Source organism: Falco naumanni, chromosome 2, assembly GCF_017639655.2.
Source record: "Falco naumanni isolate bFalNau1 chromosome 2, bFalNau1.pat, whole genome shotgun sequence".
NCBI lineage: Eukaryota > Metazoa > Chordata > Aves > Falconiformes > Falconidae > Falco > Falco naumanni.
The window spans coordinates 28,834,565-28,851,738 of NC_054055.1; the positions used below are offsets into that span (position 1 = coordinate 28,834,565).

Sequence of the window (17,174 nt, forward strand, 5' to 3'; positions counted from 1 at the left end):
TTTCTGGGATTTTTTTTGTTGTCACAAAACATGGTGATGGAAGATCGATTTATACACAAAGTTTTATCTTCAACCTGTTTTCAGTATTTTTAAATATTATATTTGATAAAGCAACCAGAATATAATCCAACACAACTGAAATCTGAACAGAAAAGGTAACAGTAAATTTGACACTCATAAAAACCATTAAGTGTCTGAATAGAACAATGCTTCCTCTGTTCTTGTCTGCTTTTTCTTGAAACAGGTTATAAAAAAAAGTCTTTTCTTCCAGTTTCTTGCTGCCTTTCCACAAGACAAGCCATGGTGCTTTAGTCATCATTCTCAAAACGAATTCAGTCCCTTTTAGCACTGATTACCAGAATCACTAGAGGCAGGCAGAGATGCTGCACAGGATTTTCCCTGTTGATTTTACCACCTCACTCCAATGAATCATGTCCCAGAAAACACTGACAGATTCAATAGTGCAGTGGCATGGAGACGGGTCTCAGGTGTTGGGAAGAGCAGTCATGCTCATTTTTACTTGTCATTTAAGTGAGGCAATATACACACACACACAAAAAAAGGTGAAAGCTAACCCCTTAAGTGTTTTCTCTACATGTGTCCCCTGATACATACTTGGCGGGCTTTCCAACGTGGAATAATGGAAATCCACTTCCACCAAGAGTGGAGCCACATTGCTCAGGACCCAGCATTTTCAGCAGGCATATTCAAAATCATACCAGATCTATAGTGACCTCAATCGACTTAAATTCCAACTAGAAGTATTTGGCTCTAAATAAGATGAGATAAAAAGAAATGGAATTTCTTTCTGGAGCTATTTTAAGGGCCATGACTACTATATATAGAGCCAGAATAAGTGGCTGAAGTTGAATTTAAAAGACAGACGTATTTTTGTTTTGCTGTTTCCAAATACAGTCTCATCTGTTCCTAAGTCTGAACAACAGAAGAAAAAGAAAAATTATATTAAAGAACCTGATCCTTCTGCAAGCAAAACCAATGTTTTCCAGTATAGAAGGCAACACCCAAGGAAAGCTAAACTGTGCATGAGAGTTTCAGATCTTTTTTATATTACAGTACAAAGCCTATTTTGGAGTCTTGCCTGAAAAAGGGGTGTAAACTCAGGTCTTCTGTAAGTCCAGAATTTCTGCTATTCTAAGACAGTTCTAAAGCAGTCTTACTCAGGTGCCTGGCTTCACTGACTGTACAGAAAACTCTTGCTTATGAGAATGAGGTTAAACGATCGGAAAAAAACCTGTATGTTTGCGTAGATAACCTTACAAAGGTATCCAGGCCTCGGCTTTGGAGAAAGTAATGTAAACACTGAAACATGCTATGTCACTGCAGTACAATTAAGTTTGAAATTTCAAGTAGACTGGATTTAAAGGTGCTGCAATGTTGGCATTTAATTCAGTGTGTAGGACTTAGAATAAACTATTTCCTGTTCTGTCTGCACTGTAGGAAAACACAATTCTTACAAAAAGAAGTAGTTCTTTCTTGGACAAAACCGAGGTGCAATCTCAGTTTTATTATTTTTCATTCATTTTTTGGAGTAGTAACCATTCTCTGGAAGAAAAAGACAGACTGGAAAGCGGGTTTAGTTTCTTCCGCCTCAAAGGTGTTTTAGCATTGCAACATCCATCTCACGAGGCACGCTTCGAGAAATCTAAATTTTGGTTGCCATGCTAACAGGAACGGAGTCCAGTGAAACAAAAGTGCATGAACGACATTTTCTTGTAAAAACAGGGAAATACGAGATGAACGAGGCTGCAGGTTTTGCCAGCTGCAGTGCAACCCACAGCAGTGCCCCTCCGCAGAGCGCAATTTTCTGTCCGCATTCGAGACCCCGGAGCATCAGCTGCTTTTCCAACAGGACCGGGCGGCTGGTGCCCGCCCGCCGCCGGGCTGCTGCCAGCGTGAACCCGAGGGGGGACGAGCCCCACCGGGCACCGCACGCACCCAGCAGCCGTCCCACGGCCCGCTCCGCCGCGCTCCCTGCCCACCTGCCCGCCGCTCCGCCGGCTCCCCTCGGGGGCTCCCGGCAGGACCTGAACCTTCCCAGAGGGTCCCTGCGGACCGCACCGCCGGGGAGCCGGGTCCCTCTCCAGGGGGACAGCGGGGACGCGCCAGCTGCGCCCCGGCTCCCCGCCAGCACCCAGCGGCGCGGGTCCCTCAGCCCACCCAAGTGCGTGGGGCCGCGCTGCCCCCCACCTGCGGCCGCCCTCGCTGCTGCCCGGCGCGGGGGGCGGCCGCGGAGCGCCCCACCGTGTCGCCGTGCCCGGCCGGCTGCTGCCCTGCAGGTGTCACACTGCGCCCAGCCACCGAGGGATGCCGCGTCCCACGGCAGCGGCTGCGAGCGAACAGCACACGCTTACTACGCGCAAGAGAAAGGAAGGGATCGCAATACTCCTCCGGACTGTGACCGAAGAGGTGCACAATGTGGCTTTACGCTTGCGTCGGCGCAAAAGTTACCCCAGACCGCCCTAGGGACTTTTTTTTTTTTTTTTCTTTTTTTGGTAGAGGGGCAAGAAGGGAGTCAAAGATTCAGAAAGAGAATATATCAAAGTTGGTGACAACTTACTTGGTTTAGGTGCATGCGTTGACTGCCGGCATCTTCCTCCAACAGTTTTAGAGGTTACATTTCCCCTTGGAATAAGTACCCTTTCGTAAATGAAATCCCGTTAAAAGGTGTTTGTTTTATTTCACTGGCTCTCATCCATCTCAGCCACTTTTCCCCATTTTTATTTTCTTCATGTTTGCCACACATGCAGGCACTCTCGGATACACGCCCACGAGTTAGCGGGTGTCCATCACCTCCAGCTGCGGGGATCGCGCCTGCAGCCGGGCTCCGGTGCAACAGATGACAGGCAGGTCCTTCCCCGGCTGCTTAGTGCGGCACCTCCTTATTCCCTCGGGGAGCCTCATGCCGGCTGTAAAAAGTAACAGCTCCTTCCGATGCGACGGTTCCCACCGAAGCGCAGGCTGCGCAGCATGGGGAGGGAGGAAAGACACGGAAATAAAGGCAAAAAGAGCGCAGAGGGGCAAGCGCTGGGGTTTCCCGTCCTCGCCGATGCTCTCCCTCCCCGGCCGGCGGCGAGCTCTGCCACCGCGGGCCCCCTCCCGCCGCCCCCGCCGCGCTGCCCCCGCCGGCCCCCCCGCGGCAGCGCCGTTCTCCTCACCCGGCGCCCCCCGCGGCCGCGCCCGCACCGCCGCTGCCCGCCTGCGCCCCCCCGCGGCCGCGCCGCGCACCGCGGCTCCGCGCCGGGCTCCGCCGGGCTCCGCGCACCGCCCTGCCTCTGCGCGGATGCTCCGCGGCCGGGTGTGCACCCAGGTGTGTCCCCCGGGCAGAGACGCGGGGGGAAGGCGCAGGCGGGCGCGCACCTGGAGCGGGAGCCCGGCTGTAGATGAGCCGAGACCACGCACCGCGCGGGATCGCTCGCAGGCGAACGCACCGGCGAGCGGCGGCCCGCTCCGCAGAAAGTTTGCCGTTACGTCTCTCTGCAGCCGGGAAAGACCTAAGCCGCTACCTGCAGTCGCAGCGGGGGTACTGTGCGTGCCCCTGCCCGGAGGCCTCTCCCCGTGCGCCTCGAGCGCGGGGCGGCTGGGCGGTCCCGGTACCGGCCGCGCTGCGCCTTCCTGAGGCGCCGCGAAGCCTCCGGCCGCGCCGCCCAGCGGGGGCTCGGGCCGGGCTGCGCCCGTGTGCGCCCTGCCGTGCGCCGGCCGCCCTGCAGCGTCCCTGCCCTGCGCTGCCCCAGCCTGGCCCGCTGCAGCCAGGGCAGGCCGGCCTGGGCGCTAACGGGGTGCGGGGCCGAGCCGAGCCAGGATGCGTAGTAGAGGATCGGGCGGAATAAAGCTAGACAGCGTTTCCTCCCTTTGCTCTTTCTTTCCCTAAAAATCTGGGAATTTACATGCACGAGCTTAGAAATGGTAGGAAAAAGACGCAACGTGCGGAGACAAAGATGCACGACAAGATAGTCCGGTCTTTTTTTTTTTTTTTAGAAGCGTTTGGACTCGGCTCCGCGGTGTGCTCTGGACACGGTGCAGACACGGAGCTTGGGGGGGAACCTCCCACCGTACACGAAGCCTGCGGTGGCCCGGCTGCGAGGCAGGCGCTGCCCCCAGCCCGGGCGAGACCTCCTGCCACCCCCGGCCCCGCCGCGGGGCTGACTGCCGCCCGGCACCGCTGCGCGCCGGCCGGGCTCGTCCGGTGGTGAACAGCGCCCACGTCCGGGTTCCCGCGGGGACGGGGGTTGAAATTAGCCCGGGGGGGCAGCGCAGGGCAGGAGCCGCCAGCGCGGCCGAGCCCCGGCGGGGCGCGCAGCGGGGCGCGGGCAGCGCGGCCACCGGCAGCCTCCGCGCTGCCCGCCGAGCAGCGGCCTCACAGGGCCCGGCTGCCCGGGCCGCGGGGTGTGGGGGGGTGTCTGTGTGTTTGTGCAAGAAATGCAAAGACCGAGAGTGTCCGTCGTGCTGCGCTTCATTCCTGTCTCTGTCGCAGGCGTCAGCGCACTGAGCCGTGAAGCGCCTGAGCAGGCAGGCGAACCTGAAAACGCCGCTACAGCCAACGTTAGGGAGCTGGCAGCCACAGCGGGCTGGGTGGCAGCTGCGCGCACGGGCAGCACGGCGCCGGGGGCAGCACGGCTCCGGGGGCAGCAGAGCACAGCGAAGCTGTGGTGCAGCTACTCCGCCTGAAGTGCGGCCGGAGCTGAGCGGTGAGGATGCCGATCGCAGGTTGATTCTGCTCTGGGACTTCCACGGTTGCAGCATCGAGCCTCTGCATTGGGCTGCTGTGGGGAACCACTGGCATGCATATTTGAGATGTGCCCCAAATCAGCGACTGTTAGGATTTCGGCAGAAACATCGTGCCTTTGGGGAGCTGCTCGGGAGGCAGGCTAGTGTGCTGAGCGGCATGTGATGCAGGCTCGCTGAAACAGGCCTCTGCATGGCTCCCCTGAGAGATGTTAATTGAACTCATGAGATCAACTCGTGTTGATTCAAATACAGATCAAATGCCAAAAGCAGCTGTTATGGGAAGCTGAGCCAGTTGTTCTAGTACACACGCATACGTGTGTGCAATGCATGTATATACATAGACCCATACGTGCACATCCATGCAAAAGCAAGGGGAGAGAACTGGGTAAGTGGAGGCTCCCTAGTGCACAGAGAGCCTGAAAGCCTGCAATGAAGTGTGGGAAAGGCTACACCATTAGATTGTATTGAAATTGTTAGTGTGAGCTGATCTGCCTGTTACTGTAGCGTTTGTACCCCTTGTGCATGCTATGCGCACTACTGAGACCACACTGTGTTACTACAGGTTGAAAGTGTAGACAAGAGTTACTTTCAGAAGTATTTGATGTTCACTTTCCCAGAGCAGAGTGCTTTTCCCCCCGTACATTTCCTTACTAGGTCTTGAGAAGCCAAGTTCTGAGTGTAATGTTTAATTTTCCACAAGCAAATACCTCTAATAGTATTTCCTTTGTCTTTTTATGTGTCGCTTGTGACCTTTCTCCTTTTCAGCAGTGAATGCAACATGGCACTATCAATGTGCTTTACACTTTCTGGCATTTTACATACAATAACCTGTTTGCAGTCTCCTGTGGGTCTTGAGCAATGCTTATAATTCCCGATTAAACTAACATTCAGATAAAATCTCTGTGGTATTACTCAGATGAAAATGAAGTAAATACAATTTTATCTCTGGTTCAGGACAGTGGGGTCTGGATCTTTGCAACATTCTGAGTTTATGCTAGTATATTTTATTCCTAGCATGCAGCTAGCTGCCAACTGTTTCTCAGCAGTAAGTATTGAGGCAGGGAGAGAGAGGTATAGCGGGAAAATTAAACATTCTGCAAAACCCATATCACATATTGAGGTTTTAGAGGATATGTGGTAACTGGGCCTTCCTTTAATGTGCTCACAGTGTCACACTAAATTACGTTGCCCTTGGGATCTTCTCTGTTTCTACCCCCATGTTACACCATTCTCCTCAGAACACCTGACGCACGCCTGGCAGCTGACCATTTGCAATTCAGCTGAATCTTATATATCCAAAATACCAAGCAGACTGGGATTTTTCCCTCTGCAGTTTGTGCAAATATCGCTGGGGCATATCTCTTGTTTTATGTCATGAACCACTACGAAGAGAAAACCAAAGATTAAAAGCAGCTTGAAAAATATGACCAAGTTGGAGCATTTAGAAAATACGAATTGATTTTGTCTTCTCATATCAATGGGTACCAGTAAAAACATCTGCAGCAGATGCAAATCAATGTAACTTTACCCAAATCAGTGAAGCTGAATTGGCTTACCTGAAGAGATGGCTCATTATCTTTAGAGAGGAAAGAAAAAGCAATGCAGAAGGTTTAACCAGATTTGCTCTTGTGCCATAATATTCCTACATCTCAGCATCTTTTCTTTTTGTATTAATGAAAGCTTTTCTTACTAGTAGCATGAAAGTTTAAAGGATTTTGAAATTTTCACTAAGATGGAGATTTACATACATAAGAAAGAAATTCAGAGCAGTTCTTTAAAATAATCTTAGCCAATTAATGAAAACATGAATTGTATTAATTTTTATTAATTTAGGATACATGGAGGAAGATTTTCTCAGGTTTCTGTTTTTCATGTAATTTTAAATATGCTTCCACTGGTCTATTACTCATTAGCAATGGTGTAAAATGTGAAATCACACAGTACAATAATACCTTGTTGCAGTTTAAAATTTTATTTATGTTTGTTTTGGAGACTACATTGTTGCAAAAAATAAGGATTACATTTTTTTCTCTCTGTATTATTCTGATTTATGAAATCTGTAACAAGTTAATTCCGTTAGTTCTATTGTTACAAGCCATGTACTTCTCCCAGCCAGAACTTTTTGCAAGCGCTAAATTGTTCTGTGTGCCAGCCCACACCAGGCATTCCATACTGTTAAGCTTCCCTTCCACATAACTCAGCGTATTGCCATTTATGTGCTTAAATGCCATTAGTCAAAACTCAAGTTTTCAAGACTTGAGAAAAAGAGATTCCTTTTATTGAATTATTGAAGAACATGAGGAATTTGTGAAAGAAGGGGGGGGGGGGGGGGGGGGGGGGGGGATGAACGACACAATGATGGGGAACAGACAGTGGAAATATTTGATCTTTATGAAACATTTATTGGTGAAGAAGTTGCTCTTGTGAAGGTTTAGTGGGGGAAAAGGGTCAGAGTCAAGAGAGAGACAAGAACATACAAGGGAAAAGAGAAGCAAAGGACATTGATCCAAGGAAGTGAATAAACAGTAACACTTTCCTTAAAGCAAGTACTGACCTCAGCTGTGGGGCCCTTACACTCAGGCTCTTTTTCTATGCCAGGTCAACCAGATTCTTGAATCATATTGCTTTGTTTCTTTTTTCGTTTGTTTTCATTAAAAGGGGGGTGGGGATTGGGGGTGAAGACAGGGCGAAACACAAGTAAACTACTGAAAAAAAACTCCAATACCAAATTTTGGTATTTTCTCTATCTTAATTTTAGGTCATGACAAGCAGATTCTTGTCTGACTTTCTCAAGACTTCCAAGTTATTCAGGTGAGAAGATACTTGGGTTTGTATTTTAAAAGAGGAAATCAGGTCCCTTAGCTTATTGGCAATTAAATTGCTATTTAATTTTATTTTTGCAGATTACATTAGAAGCATGCAGAATCCTAACAGGCTTCCCATTTAGTTACTATTTAAATCCCAACAATTCATATTTTTAGTGGACAGCAAGCAATTAAACTTCCTTTACCTAGCTACATTTGTCAGTTCTCCAGAATTCACGTTATTCTTACTGAAATGCTACAAACACTTTCTCCTTTCCTCTCCTACCCAGAGTTTTTGAACGATTTAAGCTTATTTTTCTGACATCAGAGGGTGGAAACTGGTGCACTACAGTTCACTGCTGTCTGTTCCATTTTTTTAACTAATAGTAGAATGACATCCTTTAAAATTTTGGTGTTTTTCAAAGCCATTTAGGTTTTGTCATCCATGATTTTCAAATGTCTGTGCTTCCAAGTAAGCACTTAAATTCTTTCAGAATACCCAGCTGTCACATTTTTGAGATTTTTCTGACACAGTCTTTCAGTGTAGAGGTTTTAGGAAGGCACAGGTCTAACAGATCAAACCCAGTGCAGAAATACGATTCAGCTCCAGACTTAAGGCATCTAAATTTAGGTGTACACATCTGAACTGCTGAGTGTCTTAAGCTCACTTTAGAGTCTGTGGAAATCTATTCAATACAGTCATGGGATCTTAGAGAAAAGTTTAGCTTTGAATGTGAGTTTTGACTTCCAGATGAGCTAAATAGTCACTAAGCACTCTGCTGAAGGGGACAAACACTGGAGCAGAGGTACTTCATGCTGTTTGAGGTTCTCAAGGCTATCCAAGGCACCTGCAGAAGGCAAACAGATAGGTTTGTCTTGCCTTGCCAAGGAACTGGTCTTATAGGCGACCTGTACCTTTCTGGAGGTTAGTTCAGATACTCCAACATCTCACAGGGCACTGGACACACGTGCACCGGCACCTGAATCCACTAGATCCCTTTTGGCTCTAGTAGGAGATTGGACTCCTGTGTCACATGTAAACCCCAGCACTATAGACACACAACATTAGGTGTTTGAATCATGATCCTTACAGTTACATGGCAAAAGCATTCAGCAACATTGGCAAAGCACAGTTTGTTTAAGAAGAGTAAATGTAAACCTAAGCAATGATCTCATTTTCTGAGAGAGTTGAAACTTTTACCTGTGTTTATAAGGGTGTTAACCTGGTAAAAGACCTGAAATCTTGGAAACAAGTGGGATATTTCAGTCAGGAGATAAAAAGAAACAAGAGACAGGGTTCCAGGGCAGCTAGCCAGACATTTTAGGCATCTCTAACAGTATGAGGAATAAACAGAAAGAACGAGATGTCTTGCTACACAAACAAAGCTATAACTTAATTGGCAAGACAGAGACTTTGTAGGATAAATCAAAGGATTGTAGTGTTGATGTCGAAGGGTACAGGCTGTTCAGGAAAGAAAGGCTGGGAAAAGAAGGCAACATTATATTACCAAGAATGCGTTTATGATCTTGTAAGAGAAGGCAGATACCTCAAAGGTCTGTAAGGGAAAAAAAAACGGGGTTTCAATAAAGAGGTCTACCTCAAAACAATTTGGGAGAGGAGGTAGTTGAACATCTTAAACAGAAGCTAAAGCATTACCCGCCCCCTCCCACCCCACGCCACCCCCCCCCCCCCCCCCCCCCCCCCCCCCCCCCCCCCCCCCAAAAAAAAAAGGAAAAAAAAAGAAAAAAAAGGAAAAAAAAAGGAGACTTCTCTTGGAATTGTCAAGATGTGTGTTTACATCCTCAGCAGGTAGAGTGTAAAGATTTTTTTTTTTCTGTTTTATTGGGGCAGAACAGCTGAAAATGTAAAGATGAAGGCCTCTCGGATCTGGTAAAAGTGAGTTTGAAATAACAGGAATGGGAACACCAGAGAACAGCACTTGAAAAGAAAGAAGGTGGTGACATACTTAGAAAGCTGTTGGGAAAAGTTGGGAGGTTCTAATGGCCCATGCACTCGGAGAGTCAGCCATGAGAAGCTGCTGCAAAACCAGCAGTATTGACAAGAAAGCAGTAGTTGTTCAGAATGTAGTAGTGGGAGTGTAACACATGAGAAATCATGATTTTGCTCTAGCCAAGCAACACTTTACATCAACCTCAGACCTCATGTTTGGCAGTGGTGTAAAAAAAAACACCTGCAGGGAGCCTAGAGGTCAGCATCATGGATGATAAGGTAATGTCATCTTCCAGAAATATTTCAACTGGGCTTGTTCTGCCTAAGAAAAGATACCTTTAAGCTGTATTAAATAGTTTATAGTTGTCTAAAAGACAGTTGTAAAGAGACTGCTAACATATTCATGAGAAGTAGGAGTAATTTATTTTTTGTCTTAGCAAGGAAAACCTGAACTGTACATAAGTAGGTTGTTTCTAACTAAAAAAAGAGTTAAATACTGGAAGATTTCACATGTGAAAGTTGCGGATTCCATATCTTTGAAACATGTGAACTTTTTTCTAAGAGTAGCTTTTTTTCCTATTTTAGGATTCTCTGAGTGCCTGTAATGAGACGTTTTTTGTCCAAAACTTAGTGTACCCCTTTTTACAGACGATATTTTGGGAAACTAAGTTTTCATGCTTTTAAGAAAGACATGCAGCCAATCTGTTTGCACTCTCAGATGCCATTTGAACAGCGTGATTCAACTTTGGAAGCATATGTAGCTTAAGAGAGCAAATATCTGTCCTGGCCCTTACATCTGAAAACGGGCAATTCTTCCCCTTGGGCAGAGTCCCATAAAAGCCAGCAGGGCACTAGTGGCTTCGAGCACAGGAATTTGGCTTGTGCCCATTATGGTTTAAGACAATAGGACTGTAAATGAGGAATTCCATTGCCCAACCATCAGCACCATTTTAGGTTCCTTAGGGTATCCCAAAGGTCCATGCAAGGCTGGCAGGTGTAACCCCAGCCTGACAGCAGATCCACAGCTGGCCAAAGGAGCAGATGGGATATCCTGCCAGCCAAGAGCTCTGCAGTGCCTAAAATGACATCAGGCAACTGAATCCTGTCCTTAAAGGTGCCTTTTGGCAGTTTTATCACTTCCATGTTTTTTTTTCAACTCACACTTTGATAAAGCATACATATTTTTTCCTCAAACTCTATTTGGAACTCTGTTGTAAATGAAAATCACAGACTAATTACCCAAGCCTTTAAAAAACCCCATAATTTTCCTTCTCCACCAGACAAATACATCAGTGATGCTTTTAAATTGTGTGATAAAGCGAGATGTTTTTAAAACTTTGGCTTTTACGGTATATTAATGATTTGTTTCCTACAATCTGCAGGATAACAGTTCATCTTGGTGGTGGGTTGTGTTGAGAGTGTGTAGAACCTCAGACAGCGTATAAAATTCACCCATTTTGCAGACAGACACTAGAATGAGTAGGAGATGGAAGATATTCAGGCTTGAGACATCAATTCTCTTCCTACATTGCAAATACCTCTTTTGTCCTGTTTCTGAGACTTTGTTTTCTTTCTTAAAATATCGCAATCACCTCTTTTTATAACACCGTTATGACTGTGCACTCAGTACCTAGGAAGAAATCATAAATACTTTTAAAATCATTAAATGCCCTGTAAGTAGTAACAATAAGAGATTTGCCTAGAATGGGTGCTGCACTGATTCTGCATTTTAGATAAAAAGTTAATTATTTTTTTAAAATGTTTTCATGAATGTAAAGTGCTGGAAAAGGATTATTTCTGTTTATGAAGGATTGCTTATAACCAGTCTTGCTATGCATACTGAGACTCACTAACAGTTAAGCATGATGGTCATATGTAATTTTCTATGGCAGATCATATTGATGACATTGAGCCACAGGATATCAAGATGATATTGAAGGATGTTTCAAGGTTGAAGTTGCTTTCCTTTAACAATTAGAAAAAAAATCCTTTGCCAGATCTTTTATGCTTGTATATAGCTAGGCAGAAAGAAATTAAAAGAAAATTGACTAAAGGTTTTATTGTTATCATTTTAGAGTGCTTTCATAGCTTTCTGGGTTGTTTGGTTGTTTGGGATTTTTGTATGTGTGTGTGTAATAGAACGGTATGAAACTGGTTTCCTGGATTTCAAAGAGCTTAATGCAGTCCTTAACTACATTTTTGGTATTATTTTCTCCTAGTGATGTTAAATTCTGACAGAAATTTACTTCACATTTGATTATGTGAAAGAGAAAAGCAGGATAATTTGTTACGTAGATTTTTAGAACATTGATTAATGAGTAATTCTGAGAAAGCAAGCTCCTATTTATCTTAAAATAAATGGATGCCATTGTATTCCCCAGTTCCTCCAGTGTGTTGTGTCCATAACTGTTAGCTGAAGAGAAGTGACAGAAGCTGGACAGGCCAATGGGAAGAACAAGCGTGGTGTGTAGCTGCCAGGTGTGTATTTTCAGCAGCACGTTTCACGGCCAAGGGAATACCGATAGATGGTGCTGTGGAGACAATTTGCGGTCCCTGCACAGCTGTGTAAGGTGCTCATCTGTGTAAGGCATGAAATAGGCTCACATAAAGAATAAATTTTACCCTTCTCTTTCTTTTATTTCTTATCTCACACACTTTATAGAATTTCATGCTCAATTCTAAACCAAAGAATAAAAACCATGTACGATCTTATTGAAAAATGTGTATCGTGTATGTGTGTAGCTATTTTTTATTGAAGGAGAGAAGCTGGTCAGTATTTTATGGCACCATACTCACCATAATATAGTTACACAGCCATTCGATTTGTTTGATGAAGGTGTAGTACAGCATGTTCTCTCTGGGTGTTTTGTGCAGGTATGTCTTAGTGCACAGAGCTTTAGACTCATCGCTTGATGACTGACTGTGTGGGAATAAGGGGCAACAGCTTTGCTGCGTCTGTTCCCTGACTCTGGTCACTGCTGCCCTTGCTGCGGGAAGGGTGATTGATTTACACAAGAGTATGTTTTCCATCAATGCTATGGTGGGACCACTAGCTGGGATCAAGAAAATAGAGATCTATCGTAGTCATACTGTCATCTCCTCAAGAACCTGAAGCCTCCATATCTCGGGATAGCTTAGCATGTAATATGGTGCTCAGATCCTGCTTCCATGGGTGTCTCATTTCTATGCAGGTCCTAAGAACTCCAGTGAGATCCACCTCACCAGATGTTAAAAAACATGCAGTATAGATGTCTGTATGAGATACTTTCTTGTATATAAGCTGCGCTGCAATCAATGTAGACAAAATGCTTAGGCAAAATATTTTTATGGATGAGATACATCTTGCCATAGGAATGCCATGTTCTCCTCGAGACAGAACATGGCACTTAGCCTTCATATAAATATCTGCAATGGACCTCAGCCTTGTAGCCCACAGAAACACAACTGAGCATAGCCTTCTAGGAAGGACATGTAAGCAATATTGCGACTTGGAATAAGGAATTTACAAATGTCATGTCCGTAAGTGTATGGAGTAAAATGAGTTACATCGTCTCGACTGCATTCTTTTAAGTCAAGATCCAGATTGCTTGATAATCTATGAGTCCTTTCATTTTCTAGGCATCACATGGTCTATAAAGTGCCATAACTGGAAGTGAGGCTTAGTGAGGACTTGGGCAGGCAGCTACGGTTTGTGCCTTCTGGGCCCTCAACCTAGACATGGTCTGATGCTGAAGGGGTACTACATTTTCCAGTAAGAAAATTTAGACCTGTCAGACATTGAGATACGATAAAGAACTGTATTTCATGGCACTATTTTTCAACTGAAAATTTCTATGAAGCAACAGAGTATGATGTGAACGTAATTTGGACCTGTACTGTCTTACTCTACACACTCTGTGGAGCCTAGTGGAGTTACTGAATTGCCTTTTTCAGGGTCTGTAAAGACTCTACAATCACGATTACTCAGACATCAGAGGCAGAACTGAGAAAAATATTGAAACAACTGTTTCATCGCTTTGAAATAAATCAGTTCGTTCATAATCAGTTCCTTAACGTTTCCCTACATTTACTTCAACTCGTTCCAGATCAGTCTTGAGTATCTACATTTTGTAAATGCTCTGTTGCATTCTCTTAAATTTACTAAAATTCTAAAAATTCCTGATTATGAATACAATAACTAGAATGATCATGCAGATAAGAATGCAAAAGGAGAAGATACAGTTAATCCAAATATACTTTAAATGTCAGAATGAGAGATAATGAAGATGTGTTTCTAATAGTCATCCGCTTTATTCATGACACTTCTCTAGGGGAGAAAAATATTTGAAGCAGCTGTTTAGATAATTTGAGGTAGAGATTAAAGACTTTGGAATGCTACTGAAGTAATACATGTTGTTGCTGTAAAAGAATGGTAATAAATAAGTGTACAAAAAGTGCAAAAAAGATGTTTAGTGCGATAGAGTAGTCTGTGCTTGTGTAAACTAGAACAGCACTGTTGGTAATAATGACTTATAAAAGCCAATGCTGATTTTGCCGAGTAAGACTTTATGGAAAAAGAATTAGATACGTTGCAAAAAAGACCTGAATACGGAAATCCAAAAGCTTTATCAATAACTGCCTTCTGGAGTTTGGTTAAAATCATATCCATTGTAAAACAGAATGTAATGCTGGCACTTTCACTGAGATTATACACTTTCCATCATTGCTACCCAAAGACTTTGCCTAAATACATAATGTAGTATTTCATGACTTGCTAGAAATCTTCCCCCCACGCCCCACCCCCACCCCCCTCAATAATTTTGTGGGTGGAAATACTCCTTCGTGTAATTGTGTAACATTCATGCAAGCAACTGTCAAGGTTTTCAAGAATTTTTAGTTTTAGTATGCACGTTAAAATCTATGAATAGTTTCCCAAAACTAAAGAGATTGCTTGACCTATGGGAAAATCAAATATTCTAATCACTGAGGTCCTGTGACTGTTAAATCATTTTCTTTCTGGATGTGACTTCTGTAACAGTTTTATGTCTATAGAGACCTTTCCCTCTGCTAAAATATTTGTATTTGTCATCATTTGGTTTTAACATTAAATCACTTCATAATGTTAGAGCCATTTCATCTGTCACCCTAGAAAAAAATTCCTGTGCACTAGCTGCTTTCATACCTTACACATGAATAAAGAACTTCTTCATTCTTTGTCTCCTAAACGACAGTTTCCAAAACAGACAATATTGACCATCTAAAATGCTAAATTTGAAGAAGGTAATTTAAAAAAAATAATAATAATGACACTTTTCCATCTTGTTTCTATCTGGGAAAACTGCTGAAGTCTGATGGCTCATTAAATTAATATAATTAATTTAGAGACAATAAATCTTTTAAAATTAACCTTCTGCATTAGTGTTAATAGGTTACTGTTAGTGAAAAGAAATAACCCACGTAAACAGTAAGACATAACACCATTATGTGTTAATAAACAAAACATATGTTGGAAAGAATTTCAGTTAGGTTATTTTTGGTCTTTGGAGAAATCCTACAGGAGGGGAATGGGGTAGAAATCCTCTTCATGGAGCACAGCCTTACATTTCCCAGTTCTTGGTTCTGCTGTCTCTGCCCAATGAGAGGATAGCACTGGTGCCAGATAGCCCTGGGTTTGATCTGTCCTGTTAGACAGAAAACAGGACGGCGATCATGGTGCAAAAGTGTCCTTAATTATTGTCCTGACATGGGAGACATCTCTCACTTCATCACTGTTCCAGCCACAGGGGAGGGCTGCTGGAGCCAGGAGTGCAGCAGCCCCAAGAGGTGCAGTGATGCTGCGGGAGCTGAGAGATGCACTCAGATCTGTTTTCCACTTCACCAAGCTGGGTCTTCAAAATCAAAACACAAAACACAGCTACTGAGCAATTGAACTATTAGAGGAAAAGACACACAAAAAAGGCAGGATACTCAGTCTCAGACTCTGCATTAGGACCTCTGTAAGTCCTGAAGCACGTCAGGGGTGGTGGCTGCAGTGTCTCACTGGAGAGGAGCTTTCTGGAGCTGCTAGGAGTGCTGTGGTGGAGAAATTAAAGCATCCTAAAGCAGAACTGGCCACCACGGAACCCTGCCTGACAGATCCTTGTACAGCTCTATACTATTTTTAAGTTGGAAATACCATAGTCCTGCCACCTAAACCAGCCTAGCGCACAATTCCCAGTGTTGGTAGAAAGCTTCTCCTCACGTCTAGACTAACGCCTCCTTTTGTAATTGTGCAAACTGTTATATAAACTTAATTGGACTGTTAATAAACTGATTTTTGTGGGAGTCATGACCCTAAGGAGCAAGGAAGGAACAAAGGAGATCTCATATGTGTGACAAAAGCTTGAGGAGAGGCTAGGAGTTAGTTGCAGGTAGGAGTTAGAAAGGGCTCAGTATCATGACGTGTCATCTTACCCAACAATGACAATTTACCAGCCTTAGGTGGATGGGCCATCTTACTTAACCCTGATAAGGAACACATAAATTATATGTGTTCAATAAATAAGCTATGTCATCCAGGTCCTGTGGAAAGAGCTTTTTAAATTCACTTTTGCAACCCTCATGGGCATACTTAAAATACTGCTTTCATATTTCTTCTCAGTTTTATTCCATTTAAAACACCCAGGACAAATGCTTTTGATCATTGATCTGTATTACTGACCACTTCTATGCAAATAAATATTCTTTGTTGTTGCCTGACCAAGCTGTACACTTCTATTAATATTCTTGTCAGCTTCTGATAAGCCAATTAAAGTATTGACTTCTATCTTCTTAAGGATTTTTTTCTTTTTAATGTATGTTTCTTGCACTGATATGCAGGCAGTTTGAGATATTCAGGTGACTTCTCTTTTATCTCCTTTTTGACTCTTTTTTCAGAGTGACACTGCATCATCCTAATTACACAAATAGTCGTAGCTCTACTGCCTTGGTAACCTTGCTGAAACATCGCCAGTTGTCATTCAAGCGTGAGGCAGTGACAGTCAAACAGCTGGATGGGTATGAAACATTTTTCAACCCCCTTTGGATTCCCCTTAAGTCAGCACGTGCCATGCCAGCTTGATGGGGTGGGCTTCTCCACCCGCAGGCACCAGCATAGCTGGCTGCAGCCCCCCAGTCCTTTGAGATCCCTGAGGGCAGGCATGGGCATGGGGACCTACAGCTTGGGTTGCTCCTTCCCACCCCAGCATCCACAGCCAGCTCTCAACAGCTGGCTCAGCATGCCTCCCCCCGACCCAGACCACCACCCCAGCTATACTGTCCTACCTACTACAGCTGAGAAAATATCCTCTTTGTATAGAAATAATCCAAATTTCCCTCTTTTTCACTATTCTAAAAAAACCCCCACACTGTGAGCAGTGCGTGCTGTGTTGTAGTTGTTTCTTTATCACAAGATGATAGAGAAAATTATTTTAGAAGCCCAAAATGCTTTATTAATAACCCTGTTAGAAGCACTAAATCACACACAGACATGCTTGAACTTCCCTGGCTTTTTAATTCTGGATTCAGACATTATATAGAGAACTACTTTCTTTTAAGGAATCAGATATGTTTTTTTGCCGTGGTATTCTCTCTCACAACTTAACTGGCTTGTACTAAAAGATAAAAAGCAGTTTAGATGAGGAAATTTTTCACCAGGAGCATAACCAGTAATTCTG

General features: G+C 44.3%; 1 protein-coding gene across 1 annotated transcript in view; it reads right to left on the minus strand.

Moving 5' to 3' along the window:
* Nucleotides 1-3,076, minus strand: part of TRPC4 (transient receptor potential cation channel subfamily C member 4) — a 162,009-nt gene extending 158,933 nt beyond the window's left edge. Inside the window, exon 1 of the mRNA XM_040584715.1 lies at nucleotides 2,579-3,076. The gene's annotated coding sequence lies outside the window, so the exon portion shown is untranslated. The remainder of the gene's footprint in view (nucleotides 1-2,578) is intronic.
* Nucleotides 3,077-17,174: the final 14,098 nt, after the last annotated feature.